This window comes from Patella vulgata, chromosome 2 (assembly GCF_932274485.2).
Source record: "Patella vulgata chromosome 2, xgPatVulg1.2, whole genome shotgun sequence".
NCBI classification, from domain to species: domain Eukaryota; kingdom Metazoa; phylum Mollusca; class Gastropoda; family Patellidae; genus Patella; species Patella vulgata.
Window position 1 is genome coordinate 44,635,610 of NC_065880.2, and position 17,558 is coordinate 44,653,167.

General features: G+C 35.3%; 1 protein-coding gene across 4 annotated transcripts in view; it reads left to right on the forward strand.

The window, feature by feature from the left end:
* LOC126811572 (RYamide receptor) overlaps nt 1-17,558 on the forward strand; it is a 265,432-nt gene that overhangs the window by 35,675 nt on the left and 212,199 nt on the right. For 2 of the 4 annotated variants that reach the window (XR_008786036.1, XR_007675647.1), the window contains one exon: nt 5,025-12,203. The exons of 1 other annotated variant lie outside the window; for it this stretch is intronic. The gene's annotated coding sequence lies outside the window, so the exon portion shown is untranslated. Of the gene's footprint in view, nt 1-4,180; nt 4,298-5,024; nt 12,204-17,558 lie in introns of those variants that run through there. One more of the 4 variants, XR_007675648.1, reaches the window with a different exon arrangement.

Genomic DNA, 17,558 nt, shown 5'->3' on the forward strand with positions numbered 1-17,558 from the left:
ACCTCCATCCTAGCGAGGCAGGGTCTTACCTACTTAGCCACCGTGGCTCCAGAATCTCTAACAGGTGGAATGAATACTAGTAAAAACAAATAGGTACCTTTAGTGGGTATCTCATGCGGATGAACCGCCAGTTTGAACAAGATTAAAAGTCCCTCGAATTGCAGTTAACACCGCTCCTAACCCGAAAAAGGAAATAATGAATCAGTCGAATTTAACAATGTAATAGAAAGATAGTAATGTAAGCCAACAGTTTGAAATATGCCTAGGCATTCGTTTGAGATCTTAGAGCGCGCATATATACATGTATAATCAATATGAAAAGTGTCAACCTGATTTTTAATATAATCCCTCACTCACAGACACTTGAAGGGATTAAAATAAAACTTCTTACTACTGCTTGACTATATATTATATACTATAATATTGACTATATATTATATACTATAATATATAGTCTATCAGTAGTAAGAAGTTTTATACAGTCAAACAGTAAGAAGTTTTATTTTAATCCCTTCAAGTGCCTGTGCCTTCACTGTACTCAACAGATTAGCCAGTGTGCAGTGCCAATTTGTACACGAGACCTTGCTTTTTCCCGTCTTCATTAGCCCAGTTTTATAGTACTACCGGACTTCTTTATTTGTTGTGTTCCTTGTGATCGTAAATAATACTACAGCAACAATGATTTCACAGCTTTATTAGTAAACTGGAAATAACTTTGCAGGTTCCTCGTTCTCAAATATATAATGACTGGTAAGAATCTCTGGGTGAGCTCTAATCTAGCTCTCCCCCACACCCTAATTTATACCCCCTACTTTCCCAGGTCTTTAATAACCTTGACGTGAATTTCCACGCCATATAAGGAATAAAACTCTATATTTCCCACAACCAAGACAGGCAACATTACCTATTTTTGGTCAACCGACCATAGGTCAATAAACAACTAGAATTTGTGGACTATTTTGACAATGATTATAATTTAACTAAAACATCACTGTTTTTTACGAACAACTATAACCACGTTCATTTAGTACTTATGATTTGACTTTATAGACCAAATTGAAGAGACAATTTTATAAAGAGCCAAAATTGTCTCAAGGGCCATACTGCTACAGTTTAGGAGCAAAACAGTAGGACGTTAAACCCCATTTCATTTCATTTCCTTGCTTTTTCATCTCAACCAAATAACTATTCATATATTTGCCCAAAATTTAAATTTTAACAACCGCATTTCAGCTGTGGCTAGGTATACAATCACTGCTGTCGTAATTGAACCATTTACTGTAAGTTCAAGTGGATTATTTTGTACAAAAAATGTCATTCAGAATCATTCACTTTCTTTACATAAGAGTTAAATGTTTTGAATTAATGATATACGCTTTGTTCTAAATTAATGTTGCGTGTATTCCGATGCGATACAATGCCTTGAATGAACTAGAGGGTTTATTTTTTATATAATGTACTATTAAGCAAATTACAAAAAATTGAAATCTCACAGACATGTTAATAGTTCAATCCATCTCATAATCTTCCGTATATTTGTTGTAACAATGAATAGCGGAAAATGAGCATACAAGGATAAACATATTGGATATAAATGTATTTCTTATAATATAGTGAAAGGTATGTTTAATACAATATTTCTCACGTTGTGTTTCTAATGCCTCTGAAGCGAAATTAAATGGGGTTAAACGTGGCTCCCAACCACTGAAGTACGTTTAAGTAGTCCCGAATTATTCCTGTCTCTCAGTTACATGCTGGATGTCAAGAAATCCCCCGTGAAGAAATGACCGGCAATCAAATGAATTGGAAAATATGATTTTAAAATGAAGGAAAAAGATGGAAGACAAACTGGACCGCAACCATCGCTAGTTTGATTTTTGAGACTCATTTCGCGATGTGCGCTGAATTATAAAAAAAATAATACATTATCCTGTTCCCGGATACCCCCCCCCCCCCAACATTCTCTTTAAAACTACTTGAATCATATATTTCCAACAACATTAAAATTTGCTAGGACCTCATCGGTCACTGGGTTTACGAACGACAAACCGATCACAAAATTAAAAAATGGGGATGACACCCACCCCCTCGATCAACGCACATGGCACGAAGTAGCCTTCACGTGGAATTCAAAGTGACCGGTTAGTATTTTATAGCAACAGGGGAGATAACCTCGATATGCGTACATGGATTCAGACCACCATCTATTTACCCATTGAATTTAGTGTTAATTATGGTCGTACTAATAGAAGAAAATTCAGTGTGAAAATTAATGGTGATCTGCCTTCAAAGTCTTTTTTTCAGGTTTCTGTTATTTAATGTTTAGTATTAGTAATGATGGGTAGGAGGCCGCAAGTTGTTTCCCAGATGACATACGTTGTCAGGCAGATATCAATACGCTTACCAGCAGCTTAGTTTATGTATCTATAACTTTACTCAGACCAGTAGCCCAAACGCTGTAAAAACAATACCACAGGAGTCATGAGCCATCACATCAGTCATTAGTGACGTGATGCACACGGCAATTATATTCGACAATTACATCTTCTTTTCGTGTTGAAATCGGTGTCTGATTTCGAAGAAGACTACCGGTAATTATTTTTTTTAGGTGTTGGTAAATATTTATGATTTTGTGGAGAAGGATCAGGCATTAAGCTGACATGAATTTGGGAAATTGCTTATAGATTCCTTCTTTTGTCCTGGCTTAGAAAAGGAAGATAGGCAAACCCCTTCAATAGATTTATCAGATGATTGTGACGTGTTAGGCTATTTGTAGTAATAAAGACCAAAAAATCAACAGAAATGACTAAGCAATAGGGGATAATTGCATAATTAAACACTATGAAAAATGAGTTATAGATAATCAATGAATAGAAACTGTAACCTATTATAGTTATCTAGGACTAATAGTTTCTTCCAGATTAAACTAGGGCATCAATATACATAATTTATCAATCAAAGCGGAAAAGGCCTTGATGCCTATAAAAAAGTTTAATAAAAAAAAAACAAGTTTAGGGATGAAAGAGTGTTTAAAAATATTTGATATTGTAGCGAATTATGGGCTGTAGAATATAGACCAGAAATAGAAAAAACTACATAATAAATTTTGCAAGTTTATATTAGGAATAAGCAAGAGTTCACCAAATGTTGTCACCTTAGGGGAATGTGGAAGAACTCTTTAAGTATTTATTATGTGTTATCTTATATTGGTGTAAACTAATGTCTATGCCTATTGAAAGATACCCAAAACAAGTGTCCTTATGTTAAGACAATCATCCAGGTAGGAAGAACAAATTGGGTATCCAAGTTAGAACTATTTTAAACTCTTTAGGATTTGGTTTTGCTTTTGAAAATGAATATATTGGGGGAAAATCATTCTAGAAAACGACTTACTAAATGGATCAAAGCAATTTTTTGTGAACTGTATGTTGAGTCATAAGTGATTAATTCATCACAATTTCAAGGCATTACGAGAAGGTTTAGAGTCTGTACACAGTCTATACATCAGTATCTGGTGTGTCCAACGCGAGTATCAATAACAGCAGCGCAGCGTCTGTACATGGAGTGCACCAGACGATTGATGAACGCCATTGGCACCTTGAACCACACTCTAAGAAATGCATGGTGCAATCCATCGGCTGTGTTTGGTCTCGGTACGACGTTATTTAGTCTCCTCTGAATTTCATCCAAAAGATGATTAATCGGGTTTAAGTCCGGACTAAGGGCTGGCCAGTGCATAACGTTGACACTGTTCTGCTAGAGAACGTCCCGAGTAACTCTGGCGATATGGGCACGGGTGTTGTCATGCTGGAAAACTTTGTTTCGATGACGTGCGAAATGTCAGCGTGCGTTTTTGAGAACATTTCCTGGGTTCAATTCTGTGTTTGGGAAGGAGCCTTATTGCTCAGGTAAAGTTGGAGATGTGGTCACAAATAGACAATAAAAACATTTGGCAAGTTTTATGCAATGCGTCTATTCAGTGATCCTCATATTGTCCTCAATTTTTATGTATATCTATAATGTTACAAACTATCGTAAAAGTTTGATCTAACAAACCTGTTCTTACATTATATATTATTTATGTAATCTATTTGCAATATCACCAATTTATGATTTATGATGTAAATATTGTTATACATATGTTATGTTTGTAACTTTTGACCTTGTACCTATATTACAGAATAAACTATTCTAATCTATTCTAAAAGAGAAAGAGAGAATTGCTATATTTAGACGAACTACAAATGAATACCGAGATGGTGAAATTTAACATAGTTGTTACCTCCCTTTAACTGCGGTACGCATCTGAGTCACACTAAATCAAAATTCTGGCTTTCTTTATAACATAAGGCGAACATTAATCTGTGTTACTCAAAATTAATTTGATGTACTATTTGTGAAATTAAAAATATGCACACTGCCTACAATGGGGTTTAACGTCCACTCAGCAGAAACTAGTTCATTTTGGGACTAATATATGAATCAATTTTATTTCAATAATTCGCTTGCGGGTAGGGGTCTTCAGCAGTGACAGGAAGCCGGAGGACCCAAAAAAAACCACGAGGTCGGACAGGCTGCCCTACTCATTGTCACGTACAAGCGGGTATCGAAACCACGCCATTTGACTCAATGGCTAACCTTCTGATTCAACGCACACGCGTTAACCATTCGGCCACCCAGGAAGCATGCCCTCGGACCCGTATTAGGGGTCAGTGTATCAGTCGGTCTCATTTTTGCGAAACACCCCCCCCCCCTCCTCAAAGAAAATCGATATGTACGCCCCTGGGAACTAGGCTCTAAAATCCCACAATCGACCTCACTGTAAATAATATTTGTGTATTTTTACCGTAAATTGACTGGCAGAAAGTGGCCAGTAAATTGACTGTATTTTAACACTGACTTGTAAATTTACACCTAAGTGGTAGATTTAGATTTACAAACAGCATGTCAATTTACCGTGAGTGTAAAATAACTTTGAGGTAAATTTAGTGTTTTCACTGTAATTTTATATTTATTTTTAACAGGGGTTAACGTGTCAGTTTTGTGCACCATTCCGGCTAATGATGATGGACAAACGCCATACAGTGTGCTATGATGGAAAATTTTGCCCGGCCAACGTTTTCATACCAACCGATTGAATAGACGCTGTTTCTTACCAGGACCTGCGCCCTGCTCCAGTGACAAGGCAAACATAAACTGGAAACCCTGAACCACCATATAGCTTTCCAGACGGAAGAAAGGCCTGTTTTGCTAACTAACATATCCTTGCTGAAGAACGAAGAAAAGTATTTTGTCTGTACAACTGTTGGTCTCCAATACTATCCATCCGTCACACGGTACAAACCTATAAGAAATTTATGGGCACTTATTGAAGGACTTCATCAAATCCCCTAATAAATATTTCGTCAACTCGGTTTATCAGATAAATAAATGTTAATTTCACACTACAGCACGTACAGCCATGCAACATATACGTCTAAATACAAGTAGCTTAGTCGTCCGGCTGTGAATGAAATGGGTTAATTATATACGACGGCCATGTCGGACTCAACTTGAGTCCAAATCATGAGGAACAAAATCACGTCCGGGCCCCAAAAAACAATATTTATATATGTGTGCGGGGGCGTGGTGGTAATATTAGGCTGTGTGGAACATGCTAGGATCGATTTGTAGCATATCTGACCCACGATATATGTTGAAAACAGCATTGAAACCGCGTGACGTTTTGCCATTAAAACAGTAATATACATCTATGTGGTAGCTATTTGCGGAATTATTTAATATGTCTTAGATTAGGAATGAATGTATTGATTTGCTTGTCCCAATTAAGCACCAGTTTATATAAATTACTTTAATGAAGAAATCATGTGAGAAGAAGTGCCAGGAAAATTACTTAATCTGATCTGAGGAATATAACTGAATCTGACTGGATTCAAAATGGCGAAATTTCCAGATGATAATATTAATGATCCGAAAAACAGTGGCCTGTCCAATCAAATGCTATTGAACATGCACACAAATGAAATGAAATGGGGTTTAACGTCCTACTGTTCTGCTCCAACTGGGCTAATCGGGGAGGGAGAGGAATGGGGTTTAACGTCCACGCGACACAAACTAGGTCATTTCGGGACTAACATATGGTTTAATTTTATTTCAATATTTCGCTTGCGCGTAGGGGTCTTTAGCAGTGGGAGGAAACCGGTGGACCCGGAGAAAACCCACGAGATTGGACAGGCGACCCTACTCCTTGTCACGTACAACCGGGGATTCGAAAACTGGGCTAATAAAGACGGGCATAAGCCATACAGTGTGCTATGAGGGAAATTTTGCCCGGGCAGAGGCACTGTGGACTACTCTTTTATCGAATTCCAACTGCCAAGGGATATTTTACCTGCACGCCAATGTGTACGCTTGACCTCGGTGTTTCGTCCTATCCGAAAGACTAGACAGCTGTCCTTGTCAGGCCCTCCGTCCTGCACCAGTGACAAGGGGAAACCAAGCCGGAAATACCCGATGAACTGTCCAGGCCAATGCAGGGATCGAACACGCGACCCCCAGGCTAGCTAGCCATCGTCTTACCCACTTCGTCACTGTAGCTCCCATTGAACATGCACGAGTAGCCGATTATATAAGCTGACTTATTTAATCATTAATCAATTTTTCTAGTTTTATCTAAATAAACACCGACAAATTCTAAATATACATTTGACTGTAATCTTAAATGAAATCTGAAGCTATGTTGCCTGATAATCGTTATTAACACGATACATTATCATAGCATATTTACCTCGTATTTACAGCGTAGTTGTCTTAAAGGAGCTTAACTCCTAACTTAATATTTTACATAATATTTGGAATTAAAAATTCAATATTGATCATTTTAATCAATATTGATGTTGCTATCTTGGGGTGAAAATATGGTTTCGGGCGCTATTTATAATGAACAAACAAAAACGTATCCTACAAGACAATGCAGAAGTCATTAGTGATGGCTGATTAACAAACCGCAAAACGATAATAAAACAAGCGTTTGCCATGCAAGATACTCCCACATTTTGCAAGAGATGGATAGAGAAGAAGCTAAAATAAAAAGCGATTTTTCGTGCAATCAAGAACCATAATTCAAGAAGTTATGATCCGATATGCGCGAATATCGACGCAACCAAGATATTTGGGTTATAAAGATATATGTCAAGTTTCATCAAAATCGGATCACAATTGTGACTTCTAGAGGGTCCACAACCTTGATATACCATATATACACTATTTGCATACGAGGGGTGGCCATTTTGTCCGGCAGTTTTGGTCCGATTTTCACGAAATTCGAACTCAACCATCATTAGCGTGTAACGTTGATATATTCAAACTTTTATTTTTAAATCGGATAAAAATTGTGACCTCTAGAGGGACCACAAGCTAAAAACGTGATTTTTCGTACAATCAGGGGTCATAAATCAGGAAATTACGATCCGATATGCGCAAATATCGAGATGAACCAAGATCTTTCGGTTATAAACATGCATTTCAAATTTCATCAAAATCAGATGCAAATTGTGACCGCTAGGGTGTCCACAATCTAAAATCGTGATTTTTCGTATAATCAGGGGCCATAATCCATGAAGTGATGGTCCGATATATGCTAATATCGACAGGAACCGAGATCTTTGGGAGATAGACCTATATTTTAAGTTTCATCAAAATCGAATAAAATTGTGACCTGTAGAGTGTCCACAAATAAATTGTGGACGGACGTCCGGGTGGACGGACAGGGGCGACGACAATATACGTCCACATGAAAATGTGGGCGTATAAAAAGGTGTAGAATGGACTAAGCAGACGCGAACAACTGTCGTTCAACTTTATATACATCCATGTTACATTGATATGTGCTTTTAGACCCATTTTCGTATAATAGATGTATTTTAAGGTTCCAAAGAATAGAGCCACACGCCCTTAAATTATGTTTCCTGATAATTGGCTATGGAAACTGAAATAATTATTAGCAGACAGAGAATTACTTATACGTTCATCCATCTAAAGATTAGCCTTGGTGCACAGTCTACAACATACGGGGTTCAGTTTTCCCGAGAAGAAACGTATACTGTTAATCATTTATCAGTTATACAAAGCATCTACCAGAAGACCCCACCTGTAACTCATCTGTCTATTGAGAATCAATGTTTTGCCAACTGCTGAATTCGATTGTTAAGCAAACAAAATTCTCCATCTGACCAATTGTCGGACATAAACTAGGATATTAGGAGCGTTTTAATGTTTTAGATATTTAAAGATGCATTAGGTTTTGAACTAAATCTGCTTATTGCAGCTTCAAATGTTATATAAATTATTAATGACGCATTTATTCACACAAGCCAGTAACTACACATGATCTCCCGATGACCATGATATTGAATGGAGTACAGCACCCGCACCATTTACTAATTTCGTTTTAAAATGGATAACCGAGACTTTGTTTATTATCGCACAAATTGATTATCGAGACTATCTTTCAAAACTTCAAACACTCATAACTTCGCTCAGAATAAAGTAATTTGACTGAGATATTCAATATATTCATTTTTATTATCTCTTTTTTAACTATTATTGTAAACAGGGCAAACTCTTTATCTTACATACTGTATTTTAAAAGGTTCCGACTGAGAGTATAAACATTATCAGATGTATCACTTAACGTCAGAATTTTAACATTATATGGCCGCTACGTGTTGCTATATTCCGTCCATATCAAGATAAATTTTATATAATAGGCCCTACACATTAAGCATAGATAAAATCAGATATTTAAAGTTTACTTTAGTTCCTTATCTTTAATATTCACTAATGGTGGTCTTAAGATATTCTTGATTTGGATGTTACATTATAATGTGTGTATTGTAGATATAAAGAAGCTGGGTTAGTCGTTATTAACCTCCCAAATATTTCATCAGTGAATTGGATTTTGACCTGAGGGATATATTCCAGATTTACCAATCTGACTGTAATTTATGAGCAGAATGCATTGATATCGTTGCATAGACTTAATGTAGATATAATCGGCCAGACATAACACAGTAGGTAAACTGATGGCGTAGGTGTCATAATAATCGGCTAGCAGTAAGTTAATAAAATAAAATATGCGTAGATGGGACTTTTGTCTAGGTGGACACTAAGAACAAATGCAATTGCTATCTTTGCATTGTAATGTTATTGCATTGTCAAGACTCGAGCAAAGACATTCTACTATAGCAACATTGAAATAAAGAGATTATCTTATCTACATAATTTTGGTTCAATCTTCTAAATTACTATGTTTATCTAAAATAACACTTTTCAGCCCGTGGTAGTTGAAGGAAATGACAATCAAAATTTAGTTAGCCGCCACTAACTACAGTTCCTTGTAGCTTTTTGTATAGTCTCAACAGGATCTGTCCCTGCAGTAATATTTCTTTAAAAGCAGAACTACAATTGGAAATTCGATACATGAAGTCTATAGGAACCAGTTTTATGCTAAGTAGAAAATATATCATCCGGCCGAAGAATACAACTTACTATCTGGTGCGCCCCTGCAACAAATCATTAAAGCAAAAGCAATGCTTCGTAACAACTTTTTTAGGAATATTCACACATTCAGGAGTATAATCTTTCAGAGGCAGTCTCAGATATATTTTACGGCATGAAAAAATTGGTTAATAAATGCACAGAAGCATATTTCCTCGAACTTGGCAGCTACCTCAAGCTCTGTAATTCTTTCTCGAAGAAATGCTGTTAGTTTCGATATCAGATTAACCACAAGGCTCCAAATCAAGCCAGTCATACAATTGAACAATAACAGCTAAATGCTTTTAGCCTCAAAGATGTATTATGTAAGATTTAGATAAAGAGCTGGCCGTTCTTGCTATAAGTTCAATTACTTTATTCTAAGCGAAGTGGGGATTATAACCCGAAGTCTTGACAAGGTAGTCTCGATTATTTAATTTAACGTTAACTTATTACATGACGCGGTTGCTCTAATGTATTAAATATTACGACCACCCGATGGTCAACAAAGTCGATTATGGGCTTGTGTGAATAAATACCCATTTGATAACTTATATAACATTTGAAGTTAGACAAAATGACCGCATGGCAGATTTCGCTGTTGTATAATGCATTGGGGCGTTGAGTGGCCGAATGGTTAACGCGTGCGTGTTGGATCATAAGGTCTGTCATTGAGTCAAGTGGCGTGGTGGATTTTCTTCGGGTCACCTGGTTGCCCCCTAACCCCAACCTCCACTGCTAAAAGCCCTACGCGCCAGCAAATTATTGAAATAAAATTGAACCATAATGTTAGTTCCGAAATGACATAGTTTGTGTCCAGTGGACGTTAAACCTCATCTCTCTCTCTCTCTGTATAAGGATTATATAAATATAGCAGCATTGGGTATGAAACAGATTAGGTGTGTAATTTAATCTGACTGGATACAAAATAAATCAATTTCCAGATGATAATCATAATGATTACTCTGTATAAATGTGTGCTATTTAATTGAATGCAGGTGAACATGCACGAGTAACCAATTACCTAATCTGAGTATTTAATCAGAAATGTCCTCTTTTAGCAAAATGAACATTGGCACTTTTCTAAAATATAGTTGATTGATCGTAATCCTAATCTATAATGAAATCTGATCAAAGGGGAAGTTATGACTATTCTGCCGTATTTGACACAATACATACTTCCTTGTTCTCTCATAAATATCTGCCTGTCAGTATACCTGAAATCGAGCTACTTAACAATTAGAAATGAATATTATAGTATTACAAAAATAGAAGATTTATTCACGCCTTACAGGTTTCTGATCTTGTATAACATACACACTTACCAAAATATGCAATCTAATGCTTTTCCTCAAGAATCTGGATATTTATGGCATGGATAAAAAGAGTATAATACGGATGTTGCATATTATTTTCATCTGTTTGGCAGACACAACTATTGCATTTGAGTTATCTTAATAAATATGAGCACAGATATGAATAAATGGAATCGATAAATCGGGATGGGTGGGAGAAATCTAACGATTTACCCGAATGAGCAGCCCCCACGACCTCAATGAACAATTGCCTCAAAACTTATTACTTGCACAAATGCAATATCCAGGTTCCTAAAAGTAACTGTTAATTAATTGTACGCTACTTTATGTCACCCGAGGCACCAATCAGGAACGGGGATTGATTTGGTAATGTACCTGTCTAGATTTGTGAGAATTAGGTTGTCTATCATTTGCCATATATTCCTCAAACATTGGTTCTAAGGTAAGGATATGATAAACAAACGATGGGAGACTATTAATGTCATTGATCAGGTTATAAATTTTTAATTCCAGCTGAGAATATAATATAGGATTATAAAATAAATGAACACGAGTTACCGTCAAAAATGTAAGATATGTTTGTTATAGTCGCCTTTATACCACTCGTAGAGATCCCCTCTTGATAATATAATATCCGGTTACTAAGTTTTGTTGTCTATCACCCATACAGATAAACAATGTTACATTAGTTTCTTACTTTTAATATTCGACACTGATATAAAGCAGTTTAGCGTAGGTCAAAGTAAAATATTGCACTCTTTTAATATGGTGCGTTTTATATTTCCGTTTGGATAGGATCTATACATTAAATTTCGTTTCGAAATATTAACGGTATTGGCTTTAACTGCCGAACACAGTATCAGTTGTATCTCAATTTTTCTCTGTCTGTGGACCTAAAATTTTAAATGTAATCATATACCCACACCGCAAACAATATGATTTAATTAAATCAATACCTAAATACTAGTCATTTTATTATTATACTTTATTTGAACGTAACGTAACAGTATGTGATCGCAAAACCTACTAAAAAGAGAAACCAGAATACACTATGATACCCGCAGATTTAGACAGGCGACCATTTTCCTTATTTTTACTAGTATAGATAATTAAACTAATTCCGGTTAGACTACTAGGGCATCACCCCCTCCCTACAACCTACATCTTTTCAAATCAGCGTATAAATGACTACAACACAAAAATGATTATGTGTTACGCATCAAATTTTCAATAAATCGTTTCTTTTGCTTACACACTTTAATCAGCCTCTAGATGGTATAGAATTATTACATTACACGTTTGTTTAAGAAATCATCAAACACAATGTTACTATAAATGGTGTTTACAATAATGTTTTCATATTAAACATTTATATATAGACTTTCGTTAAATAAAACCAGTAAGTAATGTGCATTAGTAATTAATATACTAAAAGCCTCTACATAAATAAATTGATATTGATCAGCTAATGACAGTTTCCTAGTGTTACAACTCATGTAATATAGATATACAACAGGTAGTGTATATAAAATCAAGACATATGTCGACGGTCAACTATTGCGAATAGTTGATCCATTTACCTAAGTGTGTAGTTTATAAATACAGTTATTTCTATGTATTGGTTAGATTTCTTGATGTGAATACTCAGATATGGACTTTATTTAAAGCGCAATAAATATCTGATTTGATACAATATGCTTTTCAAAAACTGACACGAGTGGGTACGAGTATGATACTACTTTGATCAATAATCAATCAGCTATGGGCATTGACCCTGAAGCTATTTTTGCTATATTGATGAAAATCATCTTTACCCGATACTACCTATTCCCGAAGAACCGTAAAAAAACCCCCAAAAAACCCAAAAAAAAAACAAATCAAAACAAACAAAACAGTTTACTATCTCATGATTTTAAACAATTTGTTAGAAAAGTTATAAAATTATTTCGAAAATTGATCCTATATTTTTTATGTTTTATTAATATGAATTATCAATTCTCCTTTGACCCACAACGTCGCCTCAAGTCTTGTAATTTATATTTGTCATCTTTTAGCAAGATCCTACGTTATATATGTTTTTAAATATTGACACTGGTCTAGAGGGCAAGACTAAACGCATTTATCTCTTACAGAATAATGTGTGTTTTTTGTTTAAAAATAATTCGATAAAGAATGTAGTCTTCGGAGACAATCTTTGGAAATTTTGTAATAGGTCCGTTTCACGACTTCCCATTTAGAGTAATTTTCATTCTGAAAAGTGTCGAGACAAATTTTAATATTTGATATGTAGTGACATCCGTGCGAATCTAACTCAATTTCCCCCCAAGTGCATTGCTTTTTGTCATAAAACAGTAGGCTGGTTGTTGTTATTATTAACTAATAACACAACATATAACCTTCGTCACACTTAAGGCCTTCTAAGTTAATTTCAGATACATTAAAATATCAATTACATGCCAGACATTTCCAAATCGATAATAATTATATTTTTCATGTAAATAACCAAACTTTTCCCCTTTGTCTTGTTAAACATACATTATGCAAGAGCTATTTATCTGTCTATTGCAGGTCTCTCTTTAGGCCTGAAATGTTATCTAAATTATTAATTAGACATTAATTAACTTATCCAGACCATAATCAACTCTAGATGGCTTCGCTAGCCTGCGATCTTTAGTGGATTGAGAGCCGATTTACTGCATAACTTTCCTTCTCGATTAAACGATTAAATAGATAATCCAGACTATGCAGTTTATCGTACTGACTTTAGTCATGATGACCGAGGCTAGGCAGAAATTTCATTCGCTTAGTTTTCGGTTCATAGTGGATCAATTTGAATGAAATTTTCAGCAAATTGCCTTTACGTTATCTAGTTTTTAACTATTATAGTGAGAACTGCCAACTCGTTACCGAATCTCCCATAATGTATCTTTAATGTAGAATTTAATATGAAAAAAAAATATATATAATAATTTAGTATTTAAAACATCTCTCCTAGAAAAATCAAAGTTAGGATAAAAGATGGGTCTTCCTAATTGGACACTTCAGTGCAGCATGGTTCTTATTTATTTATAGAGCATGTGTGACCGAATTTATCAACTTCGTTAAAGATAATTAGTCTTCTATTCCACTCAGTAAAATTGTTTCTATTTCTAGATTTACAAATAACACAAAAGATGTACTAACGTGCTGTTAAATAAGTTTGACTTTAAATGAATACATTTTACAATTGAAAGGGACTTTTATCTTCTTGATCTCTTGAACTGTCTGTAACAACTGCTTAGTAAATCAGTCGACACAAAGCATGTGATGTACTACTGTGTTAAATCATTGAGTAAATATATGCAGTTAGTTAGATAACAATAAATATGTTTCGACATGTTGCGTCTGTGTCTATCTATCACTGTCACTACCTGTTCATGTCAATAGTGCAGTGCTTGTTTTTATATTATTCCACACAGTAAAGAATATTTCTGTATAGTACGTTTAATTTGGATGTTCAAGACGATCGATTGTTACTAAATACTTCCTTTAAAAATATTTTAAGTCCTTTGTTGAAGAGCATTGGATGTGTAGAAGAATGTGCACGATAGAAAAAAAGAACAATGTTTTTTTCCCCCATTGCTTTCATATTTGTTTAGTTTTGAAATTTTCAGGTCTTCATTGATGTGGTTTGAATGAGCAGAAAATATGCACTAAAATAAACGATTTTCTTTCATTGTTTTGTTTTTTTCTCTCAAAAAATATCAAATTTTTAGCGGCTGAAATGTTCCCATATTGATTTTTTACCATTTAATTAAGATAAAAAAAATCAAAATATCAACGGTCGATAATTTACTGGGTTGGATCCAGTCGGATTAAAAAGAGGCCTATGAAAAGAATCATTGAAACTTATAGGTGGCGCTGCTGGTGTGTGTTGACAGTCGATGCCGAGTGTAGGTTTAGACATAAAGATTGCAATCCTAAATGTTTTAGAAGCTGAGCTATTGGTAGATATAGGTTTTTACATGGCGGAAATCTTCAAGATCCAGTCAATCTAATTAAAATACAGATCTATATTTCGTTTCGTTTTTTATACTTTCGATCTGACCAATAGTTTTGGGAAGTCGCGTCAGAGGTCACTCGAGCGACTTTTGGCCCTATGACGTCAGACTTTAGATTAACCAATCAGCATTGATGTTTCTAGTGGATTATCCACAGTTCCGTGCACCCCACACCAAAAGCTCGCCGTAACAGACTGTTTCATTGGCTAATCCCTTATATCATCCAGAACACGTCAATGATAACAGCTCTTCCAGGTTGAAGTGTAGTAAAGACAAATAAAACGAAATTTTGAACTATAAACAACGAAACGAAGTAGGATCTGTGTTTTAATCAGATTGAGATCCAGTATGGTCGCCATAATATATTTGTAGGATTAATTGCTGAAATACTGTCTTAGGCATTAATCTCTTTTCACCCGTTCATTTTGACAAAAACATTTCAAGATTTAACAATCTGAAATTATTTAAACTGTCGGGGTAAATGTATTCCCGTTTTTATTAGAAATGACCGCTTAACTATGGCAGCTTAGATAAAAAACGGGTATTAATCAATATTCAATGTTTTCAATGTTTTAGCACAATGACAACGACAATATAATCTTTCCATTTACCGCAAAGCCACAGCTGTTGGTAAAGGCGTATTCCCTTTTTGAAGATACAAATTTTATTGCAGTTTATTTCAATCAGCAAACAAAGTCATTACTAAATACGAATAGTAAATTGGTCTATATTAGTGGAAACAGTAACATAAAATTGTTGATTTAATCTCAGTACAACAGTAACTAGTTATCTTATACTTTCTTAAGTCCCAGGCTAGTTCTATACTTAATCTCATTTATATGCTGATAATCCGGGTGATTTAAGGTTAATATTGTCCAGGGCAACTTTTACTTTCCCCAATGACAGCTTATGAAGTCTTCGAGCTTTAACTGATACTTATTGTGTTTGTTAATATGACTTTTACAAATGGCGTAGATTAACAATGGACATCACCAATCGGACCTTGTCAATTTCCTCAAATCTAGTTCAATCCTGTTTTCTGTCTGAGTATCTATAAGGAATCAGATAACTAATTCACCTTGATTGATTGTAGGTCAAGTCAACCATTACCCGATATTTTAGTTTAACTTAAATACGATTCAAAAGATTTGATTGTGCCGTACACCAAGCAAGGGTCATGGGAGTATAAGTGAGGGGGGGGGGTAGGAACTTTGATAAACATTTGTATTTCTCATTTTTTTAGCGGGTGTTTTCATGTCTTTTTAGGGCCTACTTGATTTGCTCGCCCATGGGCGAGCCGATCTCTACCACGGCGTATGCCGGTCAGGTTACCGTATCAAAGCAAATCAAGAGACCCGGCTGATAAACAACAAATATGGCGTTGGATAATATTATAATATTCTACCGGTAACATGACATGTTTTAATCATATACAGTATTCCTAAAAAGCATGACTATAAGTAAGTGCTCGCAAAATAATAATATTATTACTTATATTACCGACATATGAACATCTGATTTTACGAAGCTCCAATTCAACATCAACACATTGGTGTTTTATGGCATTCCTAAATAACGTGAATTTTATCTCGTTGACATGTTCACCGTCTTGCAACGGTGTTCGACGCTGCCGACAAAGCGGCCCATTCGACGTACGTCGCAGCTGAACCTTTGTCGACTCTCGGTTAAATCATGTCACGCGCCGCGGAAACTGCCAAACTGTGTGTAGTCAGTCGGTATGCGCTGGTATGGACAATTCAAGCAGAGCCTATGTGTCCGATTTGTACTATTATTTATCATCTTGTAAGAAAGTTAGAATTGATTAGTAACAATCACAATTGAAATGCTTGAAATAATATTTACAATATCCCCAAATATAGTCAATTCATTAGTTCTGTAGGTGTGCATGCAATCCTGAGAAAGTTACATGTGGTAAGTATTTATATTGATATAAGAATCAACGTCAATTTATACATTTGCAAATCTGTATAAATAGTATAAATACAATTTCATGAGTATCAATATTTACAACAAAATACTCTCCACTATTTTAAAACCCCTAAACTGATGTCAAAGTACAGCAATAGTTAGCTATGTTAACTCGTAAGTCATCTGTTTTAAAAGGAGAAAGCATATACCCTGTATTGTGCGCGAGATCCATCGTTATGGAACAAAGCTTCCGTATACATATATATTCGGGACCAAAGATACGAAGAAGGTTTATTTTCATAGCAATTCCACATGAAGTAGAATGTTCATCACTTTCTTTCCAATTTTTCTCCCCCCCCCCCCCACCCTTTAATAAAGGCCCGATATTACTATTTCAGTACCATCTCGGAATCGCTTTTGTCTATCAACATTCTATTGAAATCTACCACAGAAAAGTACTCAATCGACAGCTAAGCCATTGTTTTGATTAAATCTTTGAATATCAATAAAATAATAATAATAAAAAAATAAATAAAAACTAGAACTGCGATGCAGTAATGTCGGGTTTCACCGGTGCCACATTACCCTTGAACTTATTTCACTTCCGGTGCCACGTTAGCCTTCAACTTATGTCACATGCGGTACCAATGAAAGCGTTAAACAGATATCCACATAAGCATTGCACACGTGTTATAAGATAGACGCAGAATCAAACAAATCCAGCAATATTAATTCC